This window comes from Gymnodraco acuticeps, unplaced genomic scaffold (genome assembly GCF_902827175.1).
Source record: "Gymnodraco acuticeps unplaced genomic scaffold, fGymAcu1.1, whole genome shotgun sequence".
Lineage (NCBI taxonomy): Eukaryota > Metazoa > Chordata > Actinopteri > Perciformes > Bathydraconidae > Gymnodraco > Gymnodraco acuticeps.
This window is the reverse complement of record NW_022989899.1, coordinates 294290-311654: the sequence shown is the minus strand read 5'-3', so window position 1 is coordinate 311654 and position 17365 is coordinate 294290. Positions and strand designations below refer to the sequence as shown.

General features: G+C 42.1%; 1 protein-coding gene across 1 annotated transcript in view; it reads right to left on the bottom strand.

Moving 5' to 3' along the window:
* LOC117539808 (melatonin receptor type 1B-B-like) overlaps window positions 1-17365 on the bottom strand; it is a 38387-nt gene that overhangs the window by 7750 nt on the left and 13272 nt on the right. The gene's annotated exons all lie outside the window — the stretch shown is intronic.

The following is a 17365-nucleotide window of genomic DNA, read 5'->3' as shown; positions in this document are numbered from 1 at the left end:
TTTGTTCAGCAAGTTAATCTTCACAAATGCGATTACCAAACTACATTCCGATCGTAAGACTTCCTGTCACCACCCCTAAACTAAAGGCGGACTCAGGTTCGGTTTGATGACATTTGGTTGTCTTATTGAGCCACTTGTCAGCAGCATTTGCATCTCGTAAGCTTGTATAAACCACAGACCTTTCAAGAACCTAACTAAAAAACCATTGACTGCGAGACAAAGTGCTAAAATGCTAACTCATTCAGAGTTTAATCTCTCACACATACTCACCCCACTGTTACAGAGCTACAGCAATGTATTGCTCCGTGACTAAAGGCTCGGACACACCAATCTGACAACAAATAACTGACACAGATGGACCCAGACTGTTGCGTCGCCTCGCCTCACGTCTCCTGCGTCTCGGCCATGTGTCGCACTGGAACACACCGCAAAGACTTCAGCCGACGGCCAAGAAGCATGTACGAACTGCGCATGCATGAGTGGCAATAACTCTCCTTACCAGCAGGCGGCGGTAGTGTGTATTCATCATTCAAAATAGGCAACAGCCGGAAGACAGACTGCGTGATAACTGAGAAGAAGAACAGGCTGTGTGATATAAACAAACAACAAATAGCGTGTGCGTTCCATTTTCACTCTCTCTCGTCGATCGAAAGCATGTATTGTACGGTACTGGCGTTATCAGCAATTGTAGTGTTGCTTGCGGCTGCAGAGATTAAGAAGCGGAAGCGAAAAATCAGGAGAAACCGCACTAAATGGGTGAAAACATGGATACTACAGCGAGAAGCTCAGGGGGCTTTCCCGAACCGGTGTCTAGAGCTGTCCCAGGAAGATGGAGACAAGACCCTGAACTACGGCAGGCCACCCTGCCATACGGCACCAATGTTCCAGCTCGAGCCAAGCAGCACAGGGATGAACTATGCCAATATTTTAACGGTGTCGGTGCAGTGCCTTTTCAGTGGGATAAGATATAGCAAATATGTCTAAAGAACTGTACAATGTAAACAATCGACACAAATACAATACGATAAAAATAGTGTGTAATACAATAAAAAAAGAGTTTGCCAAATATGTCTAATGCTGGAGCTGGAGTTAAATTAATTCTCAGATTTGCCTTCTTAATAGTTTGTTTGGGTCCCTCACTTCCGTTTCGCTTCTCATGCACTGGGAAGCGCATGAGAGAAAATTATTACAATATAAGGACAGGAAAAAAAAAAAAATTAAATAGCTACATATCATTAACACTTGAATTGTTGTTAATCACTCTGATTGGCTGAACAGCCAATCAGAGTGATTTATTTTGCCGACTGCCTTTGTAGGTAGAGTAGGGCGTGTCAACGCTCATCGTCGGCCTGACGCCCACCGACACCGATAATCGGCCTGGTGTGCCTTTAACATATACTTTTTCAGTTTTTAAAGGTCTTTCCCACATTATACAGGACCTTCTAATAACCATCAATATTAAATGGTAGGCCTACATTGAGAGTGAATAAAACGTTTGTTATTTTACTGTTAACAACACATTTTAGGCTAATAAATAATGTTTAAGAAGCATTAGTAATGCTAAACCTTATGTTATTTGATCAGAATCTGCAATCCTACAGTCCATTTTTGAGAGGGTGTAGAATAGAGTATTCTGCTCTGCTTTGAGAAGTGTGGGGGGGGGCTACTTTACAGAGACTCTTCTTTTTTGTTCAGTGAACACTCCCTGAATACCTGAAAAGCTGTCAGTGTTAGAGCAGCTGCTGCTACAGCACTGCTGTCTCAACGGTGAAACTTCCCTCACCCTTGAGGTGCCCCCTAAAATGCAACATGGCAGACAAACCTGCCAGACCTTGCTGACAAAGCCACCAACATCACAATGCCGAATCAGCAGCGGAAAGTGCGAGTGGACCACCTTATAGTAAAGGACATCAATGTGAACAGGAGAAGAAGAGGAGATAAAAGCAGACATGACCCTTTGGCACTGTATATTTCAAACTTCTAAACCAATTAGGATATCTAACGGGTCCAAACTTTGGAGTGACACATTTTACACATTATCATATACTGGTAGTAAGTAAGGTCTTTGCTGGAGCAAAAAAATGTTGTTGATCATTTTTTTAAACCATTATTGTATAATGACACGTCATTATGACACCATGAAGCCTGACTTAAAGGGTTATCAGTGAGAGTGGATTCGACTGTTATTTGAACACAGTCACATTCCCCTGTATGTCACCTACATACTGATGATAAATAATATCCCAAAAAGCCATGGATGATGATATTTTTTCCCCATATGTTGTTTTATTACATTTGTGGTTAGAGGCCTAACATAATAATCTTTTAACAAAGGCTTAAAGGTCTCCTATTATGCTATTTATAGGAATATATTATGGATCTCAGATATACAAAAATATAAAAAACATGTCTATGATGTGTTTTGCTCAAAATACCAAACAGATCATGCATTTTAGACATCCCTCATATCCCTCTGTTTATCCCTGTTAGAGAACTGCAGGTTCGGGGTCCTTAGCTTGAAAGCAAAAAAAGAGGAGGGGGAGCTAATGCCTGCTCAGAATTCTACCGGCAGATACAGCTAAATGCTGCCGTGATTAAATGCCATATCATGTTCCAAACCACACCGAGGATTATTTCTGAAACAGTATGGAGCTCAAATGCATTTTTTCTTGAGGGTTTGCCACAAGGTGAGTTCCTTTTTTTATTTCCTGCTTTTTTACACATACTCTCTCCAGTACAGGTTAGCTCTGAGTGTTAGCGGCGCTTGCTAATGTAAACAAAGACCATATTTTTAGGTTTACCAGTTTAGGAAGGACAGGCTGAAGGGAAAAACGGGGGGGGGGGGGGGGGGGGGGGGGGGGGGGCGGGTTGCTTTATGTGAGGAATACCATTATTTGTAGGGAGATTGCTCTTCCAGCTAATGTTGATTTTTTTTTTTTTTTATCATGTTGGTGTGGAAATCACACTATCTGAGGAAATGTCCCTCACCATGATTTGCCTATATCGACCACCCACCGCTAAGGTGGATTTCTATGACCAGGTAAAACTCATGCTGAATTCCTGTGACTCCAACAAAGAGCTAATTGTTTAGGAGACTTTAGCATAAACTGGAATGACAAACAAAATAGAAAGAACTTAAAACGGATCACGGATAAACACAACTTAATACAACTAATGGATCAACCGACTAGAATAACCAAAATGATAGATTTAGTATTTATTAACAAAGCTGACAGAATAGTTAAAACATTCAACTTCCTGACTGGTCTTTCTGACCATAATCTTGCCAGGAAACTCACAAAAAAAAGGTTCATGGCCACACCTACAGTAGAACCCCTGCCTTGGATTCACGCTTCATCCCCAAAAACCTGCAACAACATTTTATGGATGCAGTGAAAATGATTAATTGGGGGGACACTCTGTCCTCTGAAGACATTGGTGAAAACAGTGATCTGTTTATATCTCAAATTAATGATACAATGTCTTCCTTCTCAAGGAGAGGGTGCCTTAAAGGGGCAGGAAGGAATATCATCTTCCCTGGCTGAATCTACAGTGCAGGAATTTAATGAAATCTAGAGACCAACTATTAAAGCAGAGCTTGAAATCCGGACTATCCACTGACAGACATCAATTCACTCATGCTCGTAACAAGGTAACACAAACCATAAGACAGGCCAAAGCAAACTTTTTCATCAATATAATTGAAGGTGCGTTAAAAAGGTTTGGCAATCTTAACAGGAAAATAATGTACTAGAATTACAAATCAATGATACCCTGATAAAAGACCCTGCAGTGTTGGCCAACAGACTGCGTTATACACAGAGAGAAGAAGAACAGACTGCGTGATATAAACAAACAACAAATAGCGTCTGGGTTCCATTTTCACTCTCTCTCGTCGATCGAAAGCATGTATTGTACGGTACTGGCGTTATCAGCAATTGTAGTGTTGCTTGCGGCTGCAGAGATTAAGAAGCGGAAGCGAAAAATCAGGAGAAACCGCACTAAATGGGTGAAAACATGGATACTACAGCGAGAAGCTCAGGGGGCTTTCCCGAACCTGTGTCTAGAGCTGTCCCAGGAAGATGGAGACAAGACCCTGAACTACGGCAGGCCACCCTGCCATACGGCACCAATGTTCCAGCTCGAGCCAAGCAGCACAGGGATGAACTATGCCAATATTTTAACGGTGTCGGTGCAGTGCCTTTTCAGTGGGATAAGATATAGCAAATATGTCTAAAGAACTGTACAATGTAAACAATCGACACAAATACAATACGATAAAAATAGTGTGTAATACAATAAAAAAAGAGTTTGCCAAATATGTCTAATGCTGTGTTGTCAATGGCTGTAGTATCAAGTTACGAAATAAAGTTTTGTATTGCTTATCCTGCTATTTGTGTTTATTCTTTTAATCACACAGCGTTAATAAAAAATAAAAAATGTGCCTACATAACTGTCAGTTGCAGCCGTACATTATTATTGGTTTAACTACTAACAGTAGTTTCAACACATTTTAAAATGACCATTTTGAACAGCTACGACGTTAAAATACTTCTAGGCAGATTGTGGAGGATCATGGGAGAAAGAATAGAGGGGCGGACGGAAACACCCATCTGAATAATGGCCACTTCTTGCAAAATGTACATTTCCATGTGATGCTCACAATAGGTAAATGAACAATGAACAGTGGTAGAGAGTAGGCTTGTTTGAGACAAGCGAGACCTGCGCAGTTGCGATCAACGTCTTGCTCGTGCGTTGCATGATGGTTAGTCATTTTGTCCGACTTACTCTGGAGGCTCGCCTACATGAGACGTTGAAATCTCGCGGGACAAAGACGCCCGCAGCCTTGAGAGCGAGGCGTGGCGAGGCGGCGCAGTTCCTCTCCACGGGCTGCGGAAGCTAAATGCTTGATGGGAAACGACTCGCTGGTATCTCGAGCTGAGCGCTCATTGGTGGGTTTTACCCCGTGCTGCTGATGAAGCTCTCCCATTGGCTCGGCAAAAGTTTGTTGTTGTTTTGTGTCAGTTTTACGGCGCCACATCCATTCCCATTTTTCATCATTGTTCCACAATGTTTATCATCATGAAATTAATATCTATATATTTTATAATATACTTACTTTATATATCTGATATTCATACACACTGTTCATACTGCTCACAGGCTGATATCTAGTGTATTCATACCCCTCACTGTTTATTCATCATTCAATTCATTCTATATTTTATTCTGTAGATTGTGTACATTACTTTTCACTTTACTGCTTGTTGCACCTGGTTAGAAGCTAAACTGCATTTCGTTGTCTCAGTACCTTTAATATGTGCAATAACAATAAAGTTGAATCTAATCTTGAGCAGGAACAAATGTATTTACTTAGTACATATCTGAGATTAACGATTAAACACATGTGTGCATTCTTTATAAATGCAAACCGAGTCAAGCCGACTCCGGAGGTGGCGGTATGCACCTTAAAGTTGTTTGCAATCCGCCAAAAAACCGAGAGAAGAAGAAGAAGAAGACGAAGCCGACTCCGAGCTGTCCGACTTCAGGCGAGCTTTTTGAGACCTCCCCCGGCTGCGATCGGCTATTCTCGTCTACTTTCGAGGCGGGCCGCAACGCGTCTCAAACAAGCCTAGTAGCTCTGTCTGTCTGTGTGTGCCTTCTTAATCGTTTATTTTGGTCCCTCACTTCCGCTTCGCTTCTCATGCACTGATTCGCTAAGCTGAACAGCCAATCAGAGTGATTTCTTTGGCCGACTTTCTTTGGCTAACTGTCCGCGGGAGGTGTGAACATTTGCCGTAAAGAGACGACGGTGCGGGACACACCAACCTGAGTAGGGCGCCGCAAATCGGGTTGGTGTGTCAGGGACTTTACTTATCGAACAGAAAACAGTGTGTTTTGGTCAACGGAGCCAAATCCCCCTACCCCTGTTGGGGTTCCACAAGGTTTTGGACCATTATTGTTTTCTCTGTACATTAATTACTTGCCTAATGTATGTCCTGAGTTGAATGTGCAAATGTATGCCGATGATGCGGTCATCTTTGTACATGGGAAAAACACTGAAATGATCTCATCCTGTCTCTCAAATGCTTTGGACAAGGTTCAACACTGGCTGAACAACATTTGCTTACAGTTCAATGTTAAAAAAAAACAGTAAGCATGATGTTCAGTAGACGACCAGTCAAAATCGAAAGATCCAACGTGTTTTTAAACAGAGCAGAAATATAACTAGTCCCCCACTTCAAGTATCTTGGAGTCATAATGGACTCGAACTTGACTTTTAAGAAACATATTAAGAAAGTATCCAATACCATTCAATTCAACTTGCAACATTTAAACAAATTAACAAATTAGACCTTTCTTAACTGTCAATGCTGCAAAGTCATACCTCCACTGTATGATTATTTCCCACATTGAATACTGTTTGACAAACTGGTCGTTTGCTTGTGCCACAAACCTGAAACCGATAGAACAGCTGTACAAGAGCTATCAAGGTTTTTGACAGAAAGTCAAATTCATACCACCACTGTACCATCCTTGAAAAACACAATTTCTTGAGTTTTGACCATTTTAAGTCTTTTAAAAGTATGTGTTTTTTTTATAAATGTTTACATGGACTCCCTTAGGGGAATTCATCCACAAAAAACACACTGGACGCTGCACTAGGTCAGAAACCAGAGGAGACTGAAGTCCACTGTAGACGGACAACTTTTGGACAAAATGTCCTCTAATTAAAGGCAGCTCATTGTGGAATAGCCTCCCAACTGAGATACGGGATTGTCCCACTCTCAATAGTTTTAAAGGACAACTATTTGAGCAACAAACAGACGTGTAATCACCGCTAAATGCACTTTTGTACAGGGATATCTCCTCTTGCACTTTATGTATCTCTTGTATCTTATCTTGCACTTTTATATATCATAGCTGCTACATTGTACTGCCATGTGGTAAATGCTTGTGTGCTGCTCATGCTCTTCCTGCATATAAATGTCATGTTCTTATATGTTGTATGTGACGGGACTACGGATGGAAATGAGCTCAAAGCTAAAATCCGGCGTTCATCAATGTGCACTGTCCCGGTTCAAATAAACGATTAAATGAAAATGAAATATTACGTCCAAAACATGTCGGGCATTGTTTCTGATATTAACGTTTCTGATAGGGCTATGTGTCCGATATTACGTCATATTGGCAGCAAATCTGCATCAGCTCCGTTGTACCCCCGTTTTTAGAGATTTTGGTACGGAGGAAAAGAGGGTTTTGTTTTCTTACACTTTGTGAGTTCCCTGACACACCAGGGACACATATTTATGTATAGGTCCCCTTTAACCAGTTGAGCCCCCAGCCTGTTTCTCAGGTCTCTGGCTCGAAAATGACATTCCCAGAACAAATGACTATATCTTCACTTCTAAAAGGGGAAAATTAATAATCTTTTTTCTCAAAGCAATGATACACCTGTGAGTTGAATGTAGAAAAGTCAGAATCAATATATACATTTTTTATTTTAAAGTAAATTCAGATTGAACATAGTAAAAAAAAAGTAAATTATAGTGTCCGTACTTATAGTGAAAACCAGCCTTGAATGATGGGATAGTAGAGTAAAAGCTTTAGGAATCTAAACTATAACATATAATAAGTACCCTGTATCAAGATTGATGCAAAGCAAGTGACATTTGACCTTTTTAGAGAGGTTTAGCAACAAAAAAAACATTTGGTTGGATTTGCCATATCTCTGGCCCCCCTCGGTCGATTTTGATGATTGACATCTCTTTTGAACCGTTAGAGCAAATAGAATCGTTACCATTCAGGAGTGAGAGTGATGCGCATGTTACGCTCTGAAAACTAGGCTTATTGCCATAAATATGATGATGGATTATCAATAATAATTTCAAAGTGACACAGAGACATTGGATTAACCTTCAGCAGCGTTTTGATGACATTGAACATAACTTTTGATCAGAAAACAGCAAAGGTAAGACATATTTGCTGTTTTGGCTCCGTAAAGCTGTGTGTTGTCTGGGTTTGCCTTCGCTGCCCTGAGTTTTGGTCGCACAGTGATGATACTTATACATCTAGAATCTAGCTTTAATCTGATATCTTGTTTGTGCAGATCCGATAAGTAATACAATGTGTTTACCGTGAGTTCTGTGCTAAATGCGTTAGAATTTTTTCGCTCAGTGCTAATTCAGAGGCTTGGTATTACCCTTGTGTTTTGTTTCGGTAAAAATTCTTCATATCCTCAGTTAGCAGAGTTTCTTCCCGTTAAGTGGGTATGACACATTAATAGGTTGTTAAATGTTAAAGGTCCCATGTCATGCTTTTCCGGTTATTACCCGGCCAACCTGATCCCACCAGAATGCGTGACTCCACCACGACTCCTTAACACCACATTGCGTGGTGGAGTCATTAACTTTGTTACATTTACGTGTCGGCACCACGCAAACAACCCCAATGTAAAGTGAATAAGGCTCCTTTGTCCAACCTGATCTCACCAGAATGCGTGACACACAATGCACTGTTTTTTGAGAACAAAAATTGGTAACTAATGCACCATAATAGGCCTACATTCTGACGAAAAATACAAATGATTATGAATACAAATAAAATAAAAGAAGCCTCCCGTGAGTTACAAGCTATAAAGTAGATTTTAAAAACGTTTTATAGAATACAAAGCTCACTGCAGGACGTTGTAGAAATGCGTGTGTGCACCACGACCAAGGTAATTCACTTTACATTGGGGTTGTTTGCGTGGTGCCGACACGTAAATGTAACAAAGTTAGTGACTCCACCACGCAATGTGGTGTTAAGGACTCGTGGTGGAGTCACGCATTCTGGTGAGATCAGGTTGTACCCGGCCGTCCCCTTGTGTGTTATGTAGCTTTTTCTGCATGTAAACGGTCTGCAGTCATAAACGACCTGTCTATGCTGCCCCAGAACGCTTCGTTGGAGATTTTTATTTTTCCATTTTTTTCTTCTTGGTACCAAGTGACGTAACGACGATCCAAATGGACCAATCCGTGGAGCTCCTCACACACACACACACACACACACACACACACACACACACACACACACACACACACACACACACACACACACACACACACACACACACACACACACACTCACACACTCAGCCTATCCTTTCTCAGCCGCGATACTCCGCGGAGTTTCGCCAGCACACTCAGCCTTATCTTTTCTCAGCGGCAACTGCGTGGATCTCCACTCACAGTTCGCCACACACTCACGTGTGTGTGTGCTCAGGCTGAGTTTCGCCGTGTCTCGCTGTCTCGCAGACCCCACGCAGCAACCAGGAAACGACACCAGTAATACAACTCACACTGTCGGCTCCTCGAGTCTCAAAGGGTGGAGCAGCGAGCCCCGCAACGTCCCGCCAACACGGCACCCAGACCTTGTAATGTTCTTATTGGTTATAAATAAGACATCTTCTTGTATCTTTAGACTAGCTTTACTAGCCAACTTTATTAGCCAACATGCAGTCACATCACATCTTGTTCTGCTAACATCTATGTTCATAGATGTTATACTGCCGCCTAGTGGTAACATAGCCTATATGCATTGTAACTAAAGCATAAACACCTATCATTACATCCCCTTTCCAAACAGGTCAGTATCAGACACATGAATTTATTTGACGTAGCCTGCGATTTTTTTGTTTTAGTTACTATCTGACATCACATACATCGTAGCATAAAAGTTCACAGTTTATTTATAACAAAAAAATATATATTTTTACATTTTTATAAATAATAAAAATCGTGTTTATTGGGGGAGGGCAAGAATGTCAAATGGGAGGGCCTGGCCCTCCCTGGCCCTCCCACGGCGCCGGGCATGGTATAACACATTTCTTAATTATAAAGCTTCTGGAACGTACAGTCTTCAAATGTAAACATTTTAAACTCAAAATGTCTAAACATACTGTAAAGAAAGTATAGCAGTTTTTAACTTGCTATTTACTCTAAATAAAATATCTATTGTTAAAGGTCCCATGTCATGGCCATTTCCACTGATCATAATTCCATTGTTGAGGTCTACTAGAATAGATTTATACTGTGCAATTTTCAAAACTCACATTGGTTTCGCATACAGCATCTCTGTAAAGTAGCCTATGTGTATTCAGCAGTATTCACTCTCTCCACCAAACGGCTCGTTGCAGCTCTTGCCCCCCCCCCCCCCCCTCCCTGTGAGCCCAGTGTGCTCCGATTGGTCGGGACCAGTCTAGTCGGGACGTTGTGAATCGCGCTGAGCTCCGTGGAGGTGTGATTTCCTTGTTTAGCGATACACAGCGAAACACAGCTGAGCACACACAAAGTCACAGCCGAAGTAAAAACAATAAGTGTGGCTTGATATTGAGTAAGAAAAGGGTTGATAAACGCTGTGAGAATGGGTCTGCAGAGAGAATTTCGCCGCGATCCCAACTGTCTGTTATCAGCCTGCAGCCAGGGAGGAGAAATCAGCAGAGCTGCCTGCACTGAGTGTGTGAGGAAGTTGTGGATTGGTCAATTTGGACCAATCAGCGGGGGCTTAACGTAACGGCTCCGCTGACGTAACGTAACGGCTCCACGGATTGGTCCATTTTGTTCCGGGGACGACATGACATCATGATGTACCCGGAAGAATCAAATGGACAGTGACGTATCCAGTGGCGTTTTTATATGTACAAAAGTGGTGGGGCACAAAAAACGTAGATGTCTATAGCTTCTGCAGTGAGGTTCATGGCTGGTGAGGCACTGGCACTGACTCTTCAGGTTTACAAATATTATATTTTGACCTAAATCAAAATATAATATTATTTTCAAAAGCTTTTTTTGTCTGATGCTTCAATTAATTTTAAACAGACAGTTCAACAGAAGGATACACAAAAAATGTAATTTTATCATTTAAATATTGAATTGTTCTCTCTTAGTAAGATCCCATTTTCAATAAAATTGCAGTCTTACCTTGACTTGAAGATTAAGTCCATTTGCCTATCCTTCTGGACAAAATCTCTATTACTTTTTTGTAAAAGTCCTCCTTATGTTCTTGTAGTTTAAAAAGTCTATCAAAAATCTAATCTAATCAATAGATTTATGATTCGAAAATTATAAAAGTAGGGTAAACATGTGGATATTATCCGGCTGAACAAAACGTGCATTTATCTAACAGGTTTGTTTCCCACAGACCTTATTTGGAGCTATTTTCTAAAATCCTATGGAGAAATCTCATTGCTTTTTTGTCGAGGGAAGCCATGCACAGCTTACTTCCGGGTTTTAGGACGCGTCACTGCAGCTCTCTCGTCTCCTCTTCACACATCACACTTTTCGCGGCACACGTACTTACAGCCAATCAGCTCTGAATTATGTGAGATGACGTATGGTGGGGATGGCAGCACAATGCCCCTATGGTCATTATTTTTTTTCCACACACATTAAATAGGAAAATATTCTGAGCATGCGCAGTGTAGTTTTTACAGTCACCGTTCACTTAAACAGGGAGAGGGAGGGGCAGGATCGGGTTTTGTCCCACATGGCTCTAAACAGCTCAATAGGCACACACTGTAGACACTAATTAGAAGAACACAGACTAACACAGCAATGTACAGACGAATCAGATGATTAAACATGATCTTAAAATATATTTAATATATTTTTAGCATTTTTTTGTAATCATTATTTTTAATACTTTCTGCTGACACTAGGTGGGGCTGTGCCCCACCTGCCCCTAATGACCAGTGACCACTGGACGTATCTCCAACGAGGCGTTTTGGGGAGGTATTTTCTGTGTTTTACTCGCTACAGGGTGTACTTTGAGGGTTTTGACTCTGCACACCGTTTACATGCAGAAAAACCTTCATAACACACAAGGGGACGGGTAATAACCGGAAAAGCATGACATGTCACCTTAAAACTTATGACACAAATATCAAATAAATGCCAACCATGCTCTTTTCTTAAAGTCACTTATAACTGCATGTCAACAGTTTATTGTTCTATAAGTCTGTCAGGTGGTTTTCTATGTCTTGTGGATTTTCTCAGATCTGGTGCTTCAGTTACTGGGAAAGGTGAAGGAGGCTCACTATGTTGCAAGTCTGGTGTCTCCTCAACTCCCTTTTCAGTCTCCTGACCAACTTCCTCAATGTTCTCCTGAGTCTTCAACAGACTCTTCCTGTTTCTCCGAAGCACTTGACCATTCTCAGTTTTCACAGTGAATGACCTGGGACCCACTTCACTGAGGACAGTTGCTTTCCTGGTCCAGGAATCAGGACCCTCAATTCTCACAACATCCCCTTCCCGAAGAGGTTCCAGTCTCCTTGTCACTCTGTCATAGTTCATTTTCTGTTTGAGCTTGAGCTTCACTCTCTTATTATCCAGCACCTTTTTGTCGTTGTTGTAGTTGGAAATGTGTGGTACCGTGGTGCGCAGCTTGCGACACATGAGGAGCTCAGCAGGGGATGCACCACACTCCAGCGGTGCGGCCCTGTAACTCAACAAAGCCAGGTAAGGGTCAGTTTTACCATCACTTGCCTTTTTCAGCAGCCTTTTAACAATTTGGACCCCTTTTTCAGCCTGCCCATTAGCCCGTGGATACAGTGGGCTAGAGGTAAGATGCTGAAATCCATACTGCTCTGCAAACCGTCTGAATTCCTCACTGCTGTATTGTGGACCATTTGTCACTGACAACACATTGTGGGATGCCATGTCTGGCAAAGAAGCCCTTCATATGTGTGATGATAGAAAGTGCTGATGTACTGGAGAGCTGTGCTACCTCAGGGTAGTTTGAATAATAGTCTATTAACAAAAGATAGTCCTTGCCATTCAGATGGAATAGATCAGTGCCCACCTTTTGCCATGGTGCAGCTGGAAGGTCTGCAGTCAGCATTGGCTCCTTTGTTTGTTTGTAGTGGTGTCTGAGACATGTGTCACATTTTCCTATCATGCTCTCAATGTCCATGTTGATGCCTGGCCAATAAACTGCTTCTCTGGCCCTCCTTTTACATTTTTCCATGCCAAGATGTCCCTCGTGGATACGATGTAGCATGTCCTGACGCATGGATTGAGGGATGACAATCCTGTTCTGTCGCAGCACCAGGCCATTTGCCACACTCAGGTCTGCCCGTACAGGATATAACTGTGGACAACTTCCTTTTGTCCAACCATTGAAAGTATGGCAGGCCACTTTCTGTAGTGTAGGGTCTTTTTCTGTCTCCTGCACAATTTTCTGCAACATGACATCAGAAGCTGGGAGCGATGCCATCACCATGTCAACGTGTGCTTCAACATCATCACCAGCTGTGAATCTGAGACTCGCTTGAAGGAGTACAGCTCCCAATCCATCTTTAGATGCATCTGTATAGATCTTTGTAGCTTTTGATGTATCAAAGAATGTAAGAACTGGCTCAGTAGTTAGAGTTTCCTTTAGTTTTTTCCATTCTTTTTCATTTGAAGCATTCCACTCAAAAACCTTGTTGTGTTGAAGCAGCGATCTGAGGCATGTTGTCTTGGAGGAGAGGTTAGGTATGAATTTACCCAGGAAGTTTATCATTCCCATAACTCACAGGACTCCTTTCTTGTCAGTGGGAGGAGGCATGTCCAGTATTGCTTGCACTTTTGCCAGATCAGGCTCCACCCCCTCTCCTGAGATCTTGTCTCCCAAGAAGGTCATTTCTGTGACCCCAAACTGACATTTATTTCTGTTCAATTTCAGCCCATTCACTTGGACTCTCTTAGTCTTTTGTCATGTTCTCGACGTGTTTTTCCCCAGACAACCAAGTCATCTATGTACACTCTTGTGCCTTCCAGACACAAGGCCAAGGGAGGCCAAGGGAAGCCAGGCTTCCCCTGTTTTTTCGGATTGTAGTTATAATTTAAATAAATAAATAAAAACACTTTGTTTTGTTTAGATAATTCTCCTTTGCTGTGTGTTGCTGCCGGCCCGTCTCTCCCCCATTCTCATTGAGTATTTTACAAAGAGTGAAACAAACAGCGCCCCTCTAGATGTTATGGTGAAACAGTAGATTGCACTCACTGTTGCGAGAGGAGGCCAGCCGAATCTGGCTTCCTTTGGTGAAAAAAATTGAGAGATTGACCAATCAGATGAGGCTCACGTGATGCCCCTGCCAACCAGTGATTGGTCAGGGCCATGCCAAGGGAAGCCAGCCGCCTCTTGCTTCCCTTCAGAGGCGGCTGGCGGCTGGCGATTTGATTTGACACTGCCATCCAATCAAATCACATCAACATCAGTTTTAATACTGTAACTGTCATCACCGCCGTTAGAAATGATCAAGCAAATGAAGCATTATGGAGGGTGGAGATTTGGCGTACTTAATCAAACATAACTTTACTAAACTTCCGCTACAGCAGCAACTAACAATTAAATCAGATGACAGGCCAATGCCCACACTCGAGCTGTGTACACAGAGGAAAAAGGGAGAGAATCGGACGTTCAATGAGCACAATTATGTCCGCACGGAGTGGCTAACTGGAAGCGCTAAACTTCAGCGTCTATTTTGCTGGCCATGTCTTCTTTTTGACAAGGATTCGTGCTCCCTGAACAATCCTTGGGCAACTTCAGGATTCATCGACCTTGCCAACCTGTCACGGGCAATTGAGAGGCACGGTAAATCCAAAAATCACATAGATTGTGTGATTGTCTGCATACATTAATAAGTAAAATGCTTAAATTAATAAGGAGAGAGTTTTAGCTGGAGAGTGCGTGCGGACCTTTCGGTTAGATAACAGGCGTGTGCAAGTCCTGCATCTGTGTGATACAAATGTGTGTAAAATGATACCGGGCGCTGTAATCACTCATCTGGTTACGTTATTGACCACCCCCCCCCCCCCCCCCCCCCCCGCCCAAAAAATGGGCTTTCCCTACATTTTTCCCCACGCCACGCTACTGCTTCCAGACCCTCTATTATGGACTCCATCGCCCTGTGGAAGATTTCTGGCGCTGAGATGATACCAAATGGCAACCTCAAAAAACAGTATCTCCCAAATGGTGTGTTGAAGGTGCAAAGCTTGCTGCTTTCTGGGTCCAACTTCAGCTGCCAAAACCCCTGCGAAGCGTCCATTTTGCTGAAATATTTTGCACCTGCCATTTCACAGGTTATCTCCTCACGTTTTGGGATTTGGTAGTGTTCTCTTTTGATATGCTCATGCAGATCCTTTGGATCAAGGCAGACTCTTAAGTCACCAGTTTTCTTTTTTACACATGTGATGGAGTTCACCCAGTCAGTAGGCTCCTCCACTCGCTCAATAACACCCAGTAGTGTCATCCTGTCAAGCTCTTTTTTTAAACCCGCTCGTAGTGGTGCTGGCACTCTTCTTGGGGCGTGCACTACAGGCTTGGCATCATCCTTGAGCTGGATCTTGTAAGTGTACGGCAAGGTCCCTTGTCCTTTAAAAACTGTTGGGAATTCCTTTACAATGTCAACTGTTCCAGCAAACTGCGTGTGGTTTGTATTTCTGCATTGTTTGTCCATTACTATGTCCCCCCTGTTTATTTGATAGATCCTCTTAACCAGTCCTAGGTCCTCTGAGGCTTTGTCGCCCAGGAGTGATTCATGCCCATTAGGCACAATGACAAACAACAGGCTGTACTGTTTGCCTTTCACTGTCAACTTGAGTCGGCATTGCCCTTTTGTCTCAATTGGCTGCCCGTTGTATGCCTTCAGTGGTTTGTTCTAATTACAAACAGATGAGAATGCTGCGTGGGGTCTGTAATGATAGGTGTTTATGCTTTATTTACAATGCATATATGTCAAATGCTGGAGGCAGCTGATTTATATTATGGTCTCAGCTCAAAGGAGGTAGGTCCACATCATTAAGGTAGAAGCACCTCTCAGAGAACAGTTTAATCCTTCACAGAGGATGATGATGCTGTGTGTGTTATCTGTTATCCTGTTCATTGCTCATTGTTTGTTGGAGGATGTGTGAAACCCCATTCAAATCTTGTTGCCTTAGAATTTGACAGCTTTTCTTATTTGTTGTCATGTAGTGTTAAAAAGGTAACCGTTATTAACATGTTACAACCGTGCCTGGCATGTGCTACAACTGTCCCTGTACACAAGGACAGTTGTAACAGTTGAGTTTTAAAAATATATATACATTTTCCAACCTGTACTTATTTCATAAAAACATCTTAAATACATTGTTTCAGTAGCTGACATATTGATAATGTATAATATAGCAAATTGGCTATCCTATTGTAAATGGTTTTTTACTTATTGGGGAAAAACCCCAAAAGTGTTGCAACTGTCCCTGTGTTACACGCCCTAAATTGCAAATATATTTATACAATGACAGAATCGTCTACAAACCTATACAGAACATGTCAGTGTACAAGAAAAAATAAAGTGGCGGAAGCACGAAACCAGTGATCCAGTGGGAAAAAAGAACATGACAAAACGACATTGACCCTATGTTTAGTTAGAAAATCCATCAGCAAACATACCAATTCAGGATCGATTTTGGGGATTCTCTCTAGCTTCCTTTTAAAATATGAGGCTGGATACAGTTAAAAGAAACTGATAAAAACTTGTCCCACAAAGATTTCACCAACCACTAGGTCAGTGTTTCCCAACCGGGGGTACGCGTACCCCTAGTGGTACGTGGGTGGTCCCCAGGGGGTACGTGAAAAGATTTTGAAAAGTAAAAAAAAAAAAAAAAAAGATTTGATTTTAGATTTTTTTTTATTAAACATTTTACAGGAAAACTGTACACAAATAATGAATAATGCATAATCTGTAATAATGTAACCAAAATTGGGAGCATTCAAATTAAGTAATAATTTGCTGGCTATATATTATTATTGGCGCGGCGTTCAGCTTCCCGCCGGACTGTCAGGTGTTACATCATCATCATCATTGTAGTGGCGCGCTGGTTTTCTTGCTAGCTAGCAAAATATCAACATCCTATCAAGTGAATGCGCTGGTGTTTATTGAGATCAAAATTTCTGTTAACATAATCATTATGGATCAATGGCTGAGTCGAGCTGGTTCATCCAGAAACAACAGCACAGGTGATACTGCTGAATCAGGAGAACCCGTTCTCAAGAAAATGAAAACAGAGAAGGTGAAGAATCGTCAGTTTGGTGAACATTATGTGCTCTCCGGGTTTACGGTCACAACTACAGAGCCACCGCAGCCAATGTGTTTCATCTGTGGCGACGTGCTTTCTAATAATAGCATGAAACCATTCCATTTACATCGGCACCTTAGTACTAGACATCCCGCCTGTGTGGGTAAGCCTGCAGAGTTTTTCCACCAAAAGCTGGCTGAATTTAAGGGAAGCCAAGAAAAACTAAAGAAAGCGACATCGGTCTCAACCAAGGCCTTGGAGGCATCTTATGCCGTGTCGCTACTCGT